Here is a 12077-nt window from a genome sequence, read left to right as displayed (position 1 = left end):
GTAGTTATGGCTTTGCAAGAGTAGCTTTCTTGTCTGCAGGACCCTTTCAAGCAGGAAAATATTACTTATTTTGGCATCAAAACTGTGCACAAGTGTATTCCCCTACTGCCAGTAACTGCTGACACATCAGTTGCTAGGCTAGTTAATATATCCAGCCTCCAAATTAAGAAGATTGATGAAAATTTCTGGAGCTGGAGGTTTCCCTGGTTTGGATGGAGCTCACAATGTTTTGCAGGGCCACCTTGGGAGGCAAGGAAAGTGTGGAATTTCACAGAGATCTGGGAAAACAAGAACAGAGCAAGGTAGAAATGTGTAGTACCTGAAAAAGTGCAGAGTTGTGTCACTGTGCAGAGCTGCAGGGGAATTGCAGAAGTTGTGTTCCCTGGGAGCCATTGTTTTCTTTCCTCGCTGCAGACACCAGGAGCAGCACCTGGAGCCCTGCTCTGGCAAGGTGGAAATTCCTGAATCCCAGGGATTTGCTGGGGAGCCCTACAAAGTGCAATATTTTCACCAAAGCCCTTCAGCACTGGTGCAGTGTTCCAAAAACCCCTCTTACCTGTAGGATGGGCTCCAACCCCTGTTAGATAATTCGGGCTGAGGTAAAGGCTTGGTAGAACATGCACATGGATTTATTTTACAAAGAACATTTGTTTACCAGCAGCAGGCAGTTCTGGAGATGTGCTGCCCCTATGATCTTTTAGCATTCTTGCCTTTTCCTCGGGTTTTTCCAGGTGTGGCCTTAGGGCAGAGCTGTCCTTGGAGCAGCAGTGAGTCTGCTCCTCCTTAGAAGTGCCACGTACCAAGCAGAAAAGGAAACGAGCAAGAAGGTGCTTCCTGCAGCAAACAGAAAACAGCTCTCCTGCCTTCAGTGGTCGTGAAAGTCGTGTTTTAAGAAGGTACTTGTGGGCTCTACTCACAACTAAGTATTCCGCCAAGATGTATCCTTTGTGTCTTCTTCCTTGCATCCACATTCCAGTATGAAAGTATGGCATGTCTGATAGCTACAGTGAGACTAGTAATATAGTTCCACTTTTATTTTTACTATTTTCATGATTTAGATGTCTTTTGTTGGTGCTCGTTTAATGCTTACAGCTGAAGTTCTAACAGTAGATGTGTTTAGGATGTGACAGCTCTGTCTTCATATTTCATTCAAAGCAGAAGCTAAAGTCCTTAAGTCCATGCAGTCTGCTTTTCACTGTGGAATTGGTGCTACCTCTTCTCACTCTTTTTCTCCACTAGGATTGAGAAGTCTGTGTTTATAAAAAGGGAAGTTACTGTGTACATCCATCCAGGAGACAGATAAATGAGGTGCCTGGGAGCTCTGTACTAGATTTTAACCCACAGCTGTAAGCCACCAGCTGTGATGTGTTCTAGAGCAGATGAGTAGGATGTGCAAAGAAAAAAGGACATTTTATAAGGCACTGAAATGAAGTTATTCATTGCCACTGCAGCTGTTGTGCATGTAGTAAAAGAGTTGATTAACATAATGAGATTAAACGAAGAGAAATCGCTTTTAACCTGTGCTTAGCTTGAGTAGTTGTTTAGTTACCAGAGATGATAAAAGACTGTACCCAAAGATTGTCTAAACTTTCCAAATGTCAGCTGTTCTATAAAGGATGCGGGGTTTTTCTTCTCTGCTGTGTAGATCAGGCTTCTGTGTACAGAGGGAAGTTAAAATCAGTCTGAAAAATGAAGTGATTATAAGAGGGGTGAGTAGGTGGGGGGAAAGGTGAATACTTTCGGAAAAAAAACCTCTAAAGACACAGGCAAGCAGGAAAAATGAGCAATTTTCCAGCTAACAGATTCACTGGGCTGTCTGCAGACCTGCAGTGCAATGCTAATTTTGTTCATTAGCATTTTATAGATATGTGAAATTTTAGGTTTGCATAGAAATATCTGTTAAAATCAATATAATCAAGGCCTGTAATGACAAAGGAGACCTACTTGGAATACTTTGAGGCCTATTTAAAAAGGCTCTTTCCCCAGGAAATCTTACAGGCTCATTTCTAGAAAATATAAAGGGGCTCTTGCTGTTGCTGTGCAAAAGCAAATGCTTTCAAGTGATTCGAACTGGAGAGACCAGCATGGAGCAGAATGGTTTAAAAACTGAAATTCGATGAAAAAAGAAAGATATATAGTCAATCTACCTATAAACACAGACATTCCAAATTTAATTATCATTGTTTTCAAAGCTCATCTCTGTATGAGAGACAAATGCCAGCACTGGGTGTCACACTAATTACGATATATAATCTAGAAATATTCATCACTTTGTGGAGGTGTGCACAAAGTCAGAGTTTCCTGTCTTGGCAGATCCAAGCTGATGTTTGTTCGTTTTAATTGCAGCAGAGACATTTAGCACCGTGCCTGCCTGGTAATGCAGGAAATGTAGTGCAAGGCCTTGACATCTGAGAAGTAAAGACTGACTGAGCTGACTGGCTCATAAAAGTGATTCGGGGGAAATTGGCAAAGAAAACAAGTCTCTGAAATTCTAAACAAGCGTTTTAAATGCAGGAAAAAATAATCTAAAGGGTCACATTTGCAGCTTATGTGCTGCAGATAATGTGCTGCACAGCTCCTTCCCTATAAAGCAAAATTGTCACCATGAGGCAGGGTAAGATTGAGCCTTTTTGTTAGCTGGAGTCACTCTCCTGCAATGATTGCATGCATTCAATCTACTTGGGTTTTTAAATGCTTTTTATCAGATTTCAGCCTATTGACTCAACAATGTGTTTCTTGTCAGTGTAAAACTACTGAATATTTAAGAAAAGATAAAATTTTCCAACCCCAAAGCTGTCACTTCAGTCTACAAAAGGCAGTTATTGAAGCCTATTACTGTTTTGGCAGAGCTTGTCTGAAATTCCCTCAAAATATGCCACTAAAATTCAAAGAAAGGACTAGAAAAACACTAATATTGAAGATTTATGCTGTAAAATTTGAGTAAATTTGCATATAAATGATTCATTGAATATAAGAGATGTAATGAAAATTCAGGAATCTTAGTGTTTACTCTTTTTTAGAACATCTGATGTGAGTACCTGAATCTAATTACAATGAAAGTAAATCTACCCAGCAGGCTGAACACAAACAAATAAATAAATACACATTTGCCTATTACAAATTGGGAGAAAAAAAATCTCTGCGCTTCTAATTAGACACAAGACCCAAGGACAGCTACGTCACCCGTAATTTTAGGGAGCTTTTTTGTCAAAGTTCATTGTCTAAAGCATCCCTAAGCTGGGGGTGGGGGGAAAGGAACCTGCAGGGGTAATTCCTTCACTTGTAAAATTTCAGAATCTGCACGTGTCCACCTGAGGATGGAGAGAAGCTGGAAAAGTGAGATTACACATCTGCCTTTTAGATGGCTAAAATCAAATGAATCCAAACCCAGTATTTGCATAAAGGTTTCTATTCTAAGGATGAAAAGGAGTGTGATGAGTGAATACCAAACATGAGAAGCCCAACCCCTCTTCTCCAGCAAGCACGACCTCCCCTCTCAGGATAGTTTTCCTGCCAGGATGCACCTGGGTGTGTTTTGTGCTCGTGCCAGGTTCCTGTCAGAGGGGTGCAAGAGGCTGACATTTGATGTGTGCAAAAGAACAAAGAATAGGATTTGTGCTAAAGCCAAATTGGCAAATATTTTTGTTTTCTGTGACAAGTTTTGCTTAACTAGCACAAGAGGCAGCCGAGCAGAGAAGTGTGCTCCCATGGTGAGAAACAGAATCTGTTTAAGAAGCTGAGTGCAGTTGCTGGGTTGCCACTTCCCTTTCTTCACCCCTTTGCTCAGTGCTGTGCTGGCACATCGCTCTCTGTTCTGTGGCATTTGGAAAGCCCACTGTGCTTGGGCATGTGCACCTGTACCATAGAGGAACCAAACAAAAATATTAAATAATCTTTCTCTTTGTGCAGGGGAAATAGCAAGAGGGAAAAAGAAATCTGCGAGAAGTATTGCCTTCATGCCGGGAAATCAGTACATGGTCTTGACTCTCCAGGAAATAAAGCAAGCTCTTCTGAAGTGGGAAAATGTATTTTTATGAGTTTACCTGCTTGCTAACTGCTTAAATTTGAGCCAGCTGTGGCTTCAAGAAGGCAAGAAAAGTGTTATGTCAATGAAATTGCTTTCCCACAGCATCATTTGTCACCTGGACAGAGGTCACATGCAGAGGAAGAGCCCTGCAGTGAGGAAGTCATGTTGGACTGACCCAGGTGGTGTCACCAAGTCTTCTTAGCCTGGGAATCTCTTGGAATACCATCATCCACACTGCACAGCAGCACAGCTCTGACAGTGCCATTTTTAACAGGAAAAGTACTAAAATCCAGTTATCCATTAAATCCTTTCGGTATCCAGCAGCTCCTTCTGGGCACATCTCAAACTCCTTCTCACTGGAGTTTCCCAAGTTTACTTGGACAAACTCTGCACCATTAGTTTTAACTTTTTTTTTGCTAATTATTAATTCATTACTTGCTGGACTGTGTCAACACTACATGTTCTCCACATGGTCAGGAATGAGCTGCCAAAAGCCTGTAGCTCTATAGCAGCTGCCTTATTCAACGGGTATGTCTCACATGCTGCAGCACGTGGCACTAAAATTGGGATTTGTTGCCAAATTTGGCAAATTTCTGCTTCCCAGAAAGGCTCTCAGCTCATGAGATTGCCAGAAACACCTATTAGATAAGGTCATATTTGGCTGTGGTTGGCAAAAACTTAATTAAAGTAACACCAGCTGTAGTTATACCAGAGGTAGGGAGTTTGTGGCAGATGCAATGAGGATTTTAGTCCAAAAAACTTCTTTAGTAGTGTTCTCCAAGTCAATTCTTCAAGGATAAATAACCTGAGATATAAGTTTAAGATGGGAAATGTGCACAGACAGTAAAAGTCTGGGTGTTGGTATGAAAGAAATAATGTCAGAGTTACATTTACCTGGTTCTCAGCTCAGCTGGGCATAAATATGCACAGTAAAGTAAATGTGCACTCTGTATTTTTTTATATCTCTAAATCATTTTCCCTCAACTTTATTCTTTGTATCCTAAACCTTTTTAACTACCCCAAAATTTTCTTACTGTGAGTTATCCACCTTCTGAAGGAATTTTCCCCAAATCTTTAGTTGCTCAGCCATAGCTACCTTCACAGACCAGGTGTGACATGAAAATATCATAAGAATAGATATAAATTCAAAGAACTTCTACTTGGGGTTTCAGCACCACTTTCTGTGGTGCAGAAAGTTCATCTCCAGAGTAGGAAAATTATTCTTTTATACAACTACATTACACTTCTTACCTTGAAGTGCAGGTACTTGATAAAGTTACATATTCCTGTTGTAGTTCATGCAGACTTTATAACTTGATTTGGCATTTTCCAAAGTGGAGTCTGTGGCAGCTGTAATAACCAAGGGCTCACAGATTATTCTGCACAGGAATGTGCCCATTTTCGCTCAGTTTATGAACACTAATTTAAACAGGCTGAGTTTGTGACTATTGATTCCATAACTTTCAGTTACCATAAAGGGTTTAAAATTAAGTGATCAGTTGAATGCTGACCCTCTAGAGAAGCTTTGGCTATTCAGCATAAGTCTAAGAAGTTTTACATAAGTAGATTTTAACTATATTGCTTGATAAAAGAGCTGAATTAATCAAGGTTATTGTAACCTTGTTTATTTAAATTAAAAAAGAAAAAAAGCTGGGTGTTTATCACAGTAGATGGTGTAGTAAAATTGCATTTTACTCCTGAAGTTTGTTAATTTATAGTAGTACTATTACAATGGAAAATAATATGTGTTGAAATAACACTGACAGAGATGATTTGTACAAACCAGCGTTGCATCCCACACTTCTGTCCTTAAGAAGCAGAGGTAAAAAAAGATGGAGAATATCATAAATTCTGGGTAATATCTTTGAATACTGTGGCAGTTTGTTCCCTCCTGGCCTTTCCATGCAACTATCACAATTTCAGCAACAAATAAAACTATTTTAGCAAAAATGGAAACAGATGTACCTCTCAATTTCTATTTAAGGGCAATTGCATTCTGGAGTAATTTAAATTGGGTGCTAGAAATTAGGATAGCAAAAGTAATTGAGCCTTTCTAATTTTAATGTAATTATCAACAAGTGAAATTAAGAGAAACCAGTTAAGCTGAGTGCTCAGTGAAATGTAGTCAGTAGGGAAACTGTCAACAAAGCACATCCTGGTTTGTAAAGCTGTCATGAAGTTTTAGGGGTTGAATTCCATAATAGAATGAAATTAGCATTAAAATTTCTATTAACATGATAACTTTTACGGTTAAGTTACACTGTCCAGCTGTCCCTACCAGAGCTTCCATCTCCTCTGAATGCAAGCTTTAAAGTCCTCAGACTTTGCAGATGTGATTTATTTTTCATTTGCCGTTGCTAACATTACTACTTGTCCCAATAATTTTATTTGGCCTTTCCCCACGGCAATTTTCCAACAGTATTTGATAATCCTTGTGCTACTGCATAAGAATAGCTGAAGATTTTCTCCAGAGAGATACTCATCCCTGAGAATGCAGAGAACACGAGTGTCTGACTGTCATTTATTGCTCAGAAAGCAGTGCTGTAATTCTCTGTCGTTGCATCATCTGTTCAACCCAGGTTATTCACTCTTCTGCATTATCGAGATTGCATTTTTCCTCCCTGAGAAATAGCAGTTGTAACAGACTATTTCCAAAATGACAGCTTAAGTGACTCCATGGTTCTTTAATATCTATTCAGAACTCTTGTCTCCTTGCAAATTTTCATTGCTTTCTTTAAAAGCAGCCTGTGAGAAAGGTAATACATTATTAATGCTACATGTCATAAAATAAAATAAATACTTACCTTTCGAAGAACCTGATCCACTAATCAAGAGTAAATGAATGCACCTGAATTATTCAGAGAACCTCAAACAGTGCAACTTGTACTCAAATTGAATATTGTGAATAGAATATTCACAACATAACAAAAAGACTTTCCAGTCACATTAACTCCTCCATTTTCATAACAGGAAATGGGATTTTTATTCTTCTTTTTAATCACTGTAAATATTTTGCCCACCTTGCAAAGGCAAAAAGGTCCAGGGCAGGTTTCTGCACTTTGTTACCTTTAAGCAGCCTCCTAAAGTAATGTTTATGTTGATGAGAACAGTTGTTGGGGCAGGTGTTCCATGTTTCAAAGGAAGCAGGTGGGACTCTGTTCCTGAGCAGCAGAGTTATGTCTCAGCTACTGGGAGCTGCAGGCTGGCACTCGCTGAGCAGCTGTGCAAAGAACAGGGGAAATGCCACCACTTGTTGGGAGAAAGGGAGCACTGCTGAGCTGGCAGCATTTCCAGCCGGTGAGTGGCAGCATCAAGGGCAACACAGGAATGAGATCTCAGGCAATTAATTAAGAGCAGCTCCTGCAGCCAGAATTTGTTTCCTCCCTATTACAATCCATTCATGTCAATGAAGTTTCTGGCACTGCTTCAGGAATTTTTCACTACAGCACCCTGTTTTTCACACTGTGGTGTTTCTACCATACCCCTCACAGATATTTGCATTCCCCAGCAGTTTTCTTTGGGAAAAATAACCCCCCAAAAGTAGCTGCGCCACATTTCTCAATGTATCTGCAAAATCTTGTCCTTACAAATGGAAGGGACCCAAGTTCTGGGTCATGCTCATGTTGTCATTTCCTTTAGATGCTTTTATTGAATAGATTCTCCCGGATTCAAACAGACCTGCCCAGAAACAATTAGGAATGTCAGATTGGTAAAAGCAATGATATCCTTCACAAAGAAGTAAAGCAAAGTCAAGTCTAGGAGAATCGAGTTTGTGATTCTATTCCTTGATGGTTCTGTGGTCCAGTCTTGAATCCTTGGGATAATTGTCTCCCTTCTCAATTCACTTTGCCCATTCAGTAAATTCCTGATTTCCCAGTATTTCACAAACAAAATTTTCTCAGGGAGAAGACAGGTAGGAGGGGAGAAAGACATCTTCAAGAAGACACATATTACATCTCAAAATCTAAAAAATAACAGTATGGTGCTTCACACCCACAGTGTCTGTCCTCATTCCTTGGGGCTGGAGAGCTGCTGGAATAGTTTGGAACAGCCTTTATGTGAGACTGAAACCAATGCTGATATTTTCTGTATTCTAATACCAATGTAACCTCTGTGCTGCTCAATAAATCACACAGATATGTTTAATTTAAATAACCTGGAAGTGCTACACTTCTGAACAGGATTTGAAATTGCAGCTGCCATTTGGAATTTGAGATTTGGCAGGCATTCCTCGACCCGTGATCCTATTACCAGAGATTCCAAATCAATGCTTAAATCAAGTAGCAAGTTTGAGACCTCAAACCTGATCCAATTCCTGTTAGAATCAATGGGTTTTTTCCATGGAATTCACTGGCCATCTGTTGAAACCAAATGTGCTCTGTATTTTGTAACAAAAAAGAGTAAAAAGGAAGAGAATTTTTTCATCTCAGACAGTATTTTCCCTAGAGAAAAGCCACAATCTGGAGCTATGGGATTCACAAACCCCTTTTGTTCCATCCTGAAGGAACAAAATGTCTCCAAATACCAATATTCCCATTAGCTTTATGTGCCATGTCTCTGGAATAAAGATATTTTTTTCTGGTTGTGATTCAAAAACATTGCAAAAATCTGCAATAATCTTGAAGAAAAGCGACTTCTGCCTGGAGAATATGCCAGTTTCCTTCAGAACTTAGCATTAATCTAAGAACATTAAGTACACACTGAGATCTTTCTATCAGATTTAATTGAAATGTAAGACAGAGTCACTTAAGTGCAATTATATTTTTCTACTCAACTTTGATCATGTTCACATGCCTACAGAGGTGCCTTTACAAACTGTTTTAAGCTATAAACTCCGTAAGTGGTGTACTATCTGTATATTTATACACATAGAGACAAGCTGGTTTTCAATACAGAGTGAGCAGGTCAAAGCAGAGGCAGAGAGAATGTATTTGTCGCATCTTCTCCTCAATCTCATTTGTTTTTCCATCTACATGTATTCATCATAAATCTACTAAAACATGCTGCAATGCACTGGAAGGGCAGCCTCAATAATGTCAGGAGATTTATGTTAGCAAGACTAGATTTTAACAGCAGTATCACTTCCCATTTCAAGCCTGTGATAAAACCTCTGCTGCTCTTTGAGAGCTGTCTGACAAAACATTTCCTTGTTTCAAACATGGCAGGGAGATGAATGATTGGCTTGGCAGAATGCTGTAGATAAAAGGTTAGGAACATTCTTTATCCAGATTATTTTCTGAGTATAACTTGGAGTGAAATATAGATTATCCCATTTAAATCTTGACTCCTTATTCATATGTTTTGCTGGGTGTTGGAATTTTTGGGACCTGAGCAATCAGAACCAATATCCCGTGAAGCTTTCTAAAATATTTTCATCAGCCTTTAGTGGACCTTGAATCATGTACTAAATAAATAAGGTTTCTCTTACAGCATTGAAATTATGTATTTTCTTAATTTATTTTATATATTTTATTTAATATATCTCTCTCTACACAAGAAAATGTGTTTACTATTCGTTAGTAAAATTAATGGTTACTTTGAAGATTAACCACCTTTCTTCCTGTCCTCAGTAGTCTGAGTATGCCTTGCCCTGCTGTTAATGTCCTTCACACCACCTTTTTCCTGTCAGAATATTCAGGCTGAATATTAAACTAATCACTTTCTTTATTTGTAGTGTATTTTTCATACAAGAACACCTCTGGACAAATAATTACAATTTTTTTACGGTTCTATGCTCTCTTGGTGTGCTTTGATTTTGAGATCAGTGTCTGGCAAGCGTTGATCTAATCTCTGATAAGGCTGAATCTGGCAGCTGTACAGAAGGAGCTCTGCCTGGATGAAGGAAGGGCTGCCTGGCAGAGAACCCCCTTTTCAGGATGAGTTTGGTGTATCCTGATTGTGCTATCTGGGAGGGATTCAAAACCTAATAAAAATCCTTTGTAAAAAATGGTTTAAATATGATATAGAGAGCAAAAAGCATTGACAATTCTGGGGAAAAAGATCTCACTTTCCTGTCTTATCAGTCAGTCATAAAATCTAACTGGCCCAGCTGTACAACATGGCACGAGTCATTAGGGTGACATTATCCTGTCCTCACTCATTTCTTTTCCCCTCTATCTCCCAGGGTTGAGGTGGACAGCTATTTCTGGTTCTGGGAGCTCTCATATGCCAGGTCCCACATGAATGGATGCTGTCCTCAGTCTCACTCAACATCTGTCACGTCAGCAGCAGGCAGCAGGCGATGTTCCACACTCAAAAGCCAGCGACACCTGGCAATGCAGCTCATTTTTCAGGAGCAGCATCACCCAGCTCCTTGGGTGACCAGATGAGGAGCAGCTGTCTTGGGGCTTTCAGAAGAGTGAAAAACTGGGATCTTTCCTCATAAGCAGACTCAGCTGAAGCACAAGTTTCTCCAACCAAGCTTAAATCAATTCACGACCTACATCCAGCCTGCAGCCACAGGTTCTTTGGGTCCTGTCACTCTGTAATGGCATGGGCAGAGTGGCAGTAAACTCAAAAGTGGAGTGATTAGAAGTATATTAGAAAAATACTAGAAAATGATGAGTGGTGTCTGACAGGTGAAGGGGAATTAATTGCCCATCAAAGAACTAGAACAAAACGAGCAAAGAGTTCAAAGCATGGCAGAAAAGGTGACTCTTCAGAAGGCTGCAGTTCATGTCTGGCATTCCTGGCCGTAGCTGCTGACACTGCTTAGGGCTTAATGTGTTCAAGAGGACACACAACAAATCCTCAGAGAAACCCTCTGGTTTTTATTAAATATAGGAACGATGTCAGCTCAGCAGATGCTGAAGCTCTGAATGGTTGGATCCTGAGAGAGATGCAGGAGGGAGCACTGTACCCACGTTAGCATTTTCTTAGTGCCTCGTCAAGCTGTACCTCCCCTGGGGCAGTGAGGTTGTGGTTTGTAGCCACTACAGCCTCCCTAGTGGGCCTTGTTCACAGCCACCCCATCCCTCCCATCCCATCCCATTCCCATCCCATCCCATCCCCATCCCATCCCATGCATTCGGGTTATTGAGCTCAGGTCTGGGTGCCGGTGAAGGTGGCCCTGCTGAACCTGTGTGCTTGCACTGGCATAAAACAAAGGATGCTTTATGTTAGAAGGAACATCCAGAGTCCATCTGGCCCATCCCACCATCTTTGGCAGAGCTAAGGTTTGATTGGGTTGTATGGGGCTTGCCTTCCTCAGCTCCTGTTCCAGCATCTCATGCCCCTCCCTCTGAATTATTTTTCATTTGTAGCTAATCAGAACTTGCTCATTTAGTCACTTGTTTGCTTCTGGTTCTGTGTTTTCACCGTGTCTGCTTTCCTGAGAACAAGGCTGCTCTTTCAGTTGCTTCTGGGAGCTTCCAGGAGGTTCTGCAGCCCCCGGGTGGGCTGTGAGTGGCTGGCTGTGGTCACTGGGTGACTCCTGAGGGGGGCTTGAATAAAAGGGGCTGCAGGGCCAGCTGGGCTCCTGGTGCTGTGAGAGCTGTGCCCTGGCAGGTGAGTGGTGCCCACCTGGCAGGTGGGTGATGGGGATGCCCAGGAAGGTGTGGGAGAGCTCAGATGGGGAGGTGTGGGGTGGGAGGCAGGGCCTGGAGCATACCCCAGAACACCTGAGCTGAGTTTCCTTCAGCTCAGGTGTGTCTTCCAGGCACACAATAGCAACAAATAGATATGAAATTTTGGGCAGTTCTTCTTTCTCTGATTTTGACTTTGTTCTGTACCTTACAAGCTGGGCTGAACTGTGCTTCTATCACAAAGCCTTATCAAGGATCCAAGCCCGCATAAACAGAAGGATCACCCTGAAGGAGTGACACTTAATTGTGGTCATGGGTGTTCTTTGGCCATTGTAGCCTTCATTCTGTCTTTGGGAGAGTCAGAGAAATCAGTTTGTTCAGCATTTGGAGGGGAAAACAAATGGGTGATTTTATTGCTGTCAGCAGCTGCTTGATGGGAAGGTCTAGAGCAGAGAGAGCCAGAGTCTCCTTGGAAATGCAGATGGGAAAAAGCTGAGACACAGCAGACAATAAACCCAAGGATATTC

Source organism: Corvus cornix, chromosome 4A, assembly GCF_000738735.6.
Source record: "Corvus cornix cornix isolate S_Up_H32 chromosome 4A, ASM73873v5, whole genome shotgun sequence".
Lineage (NCBI taxonomy): Eukaryota > Metazoa > Chordata > Aves > Passeriformes > Corvidae > Corvus > Corvus cornix.
This window is presented reverse-complemented; position numbering follows the sequence as displayed.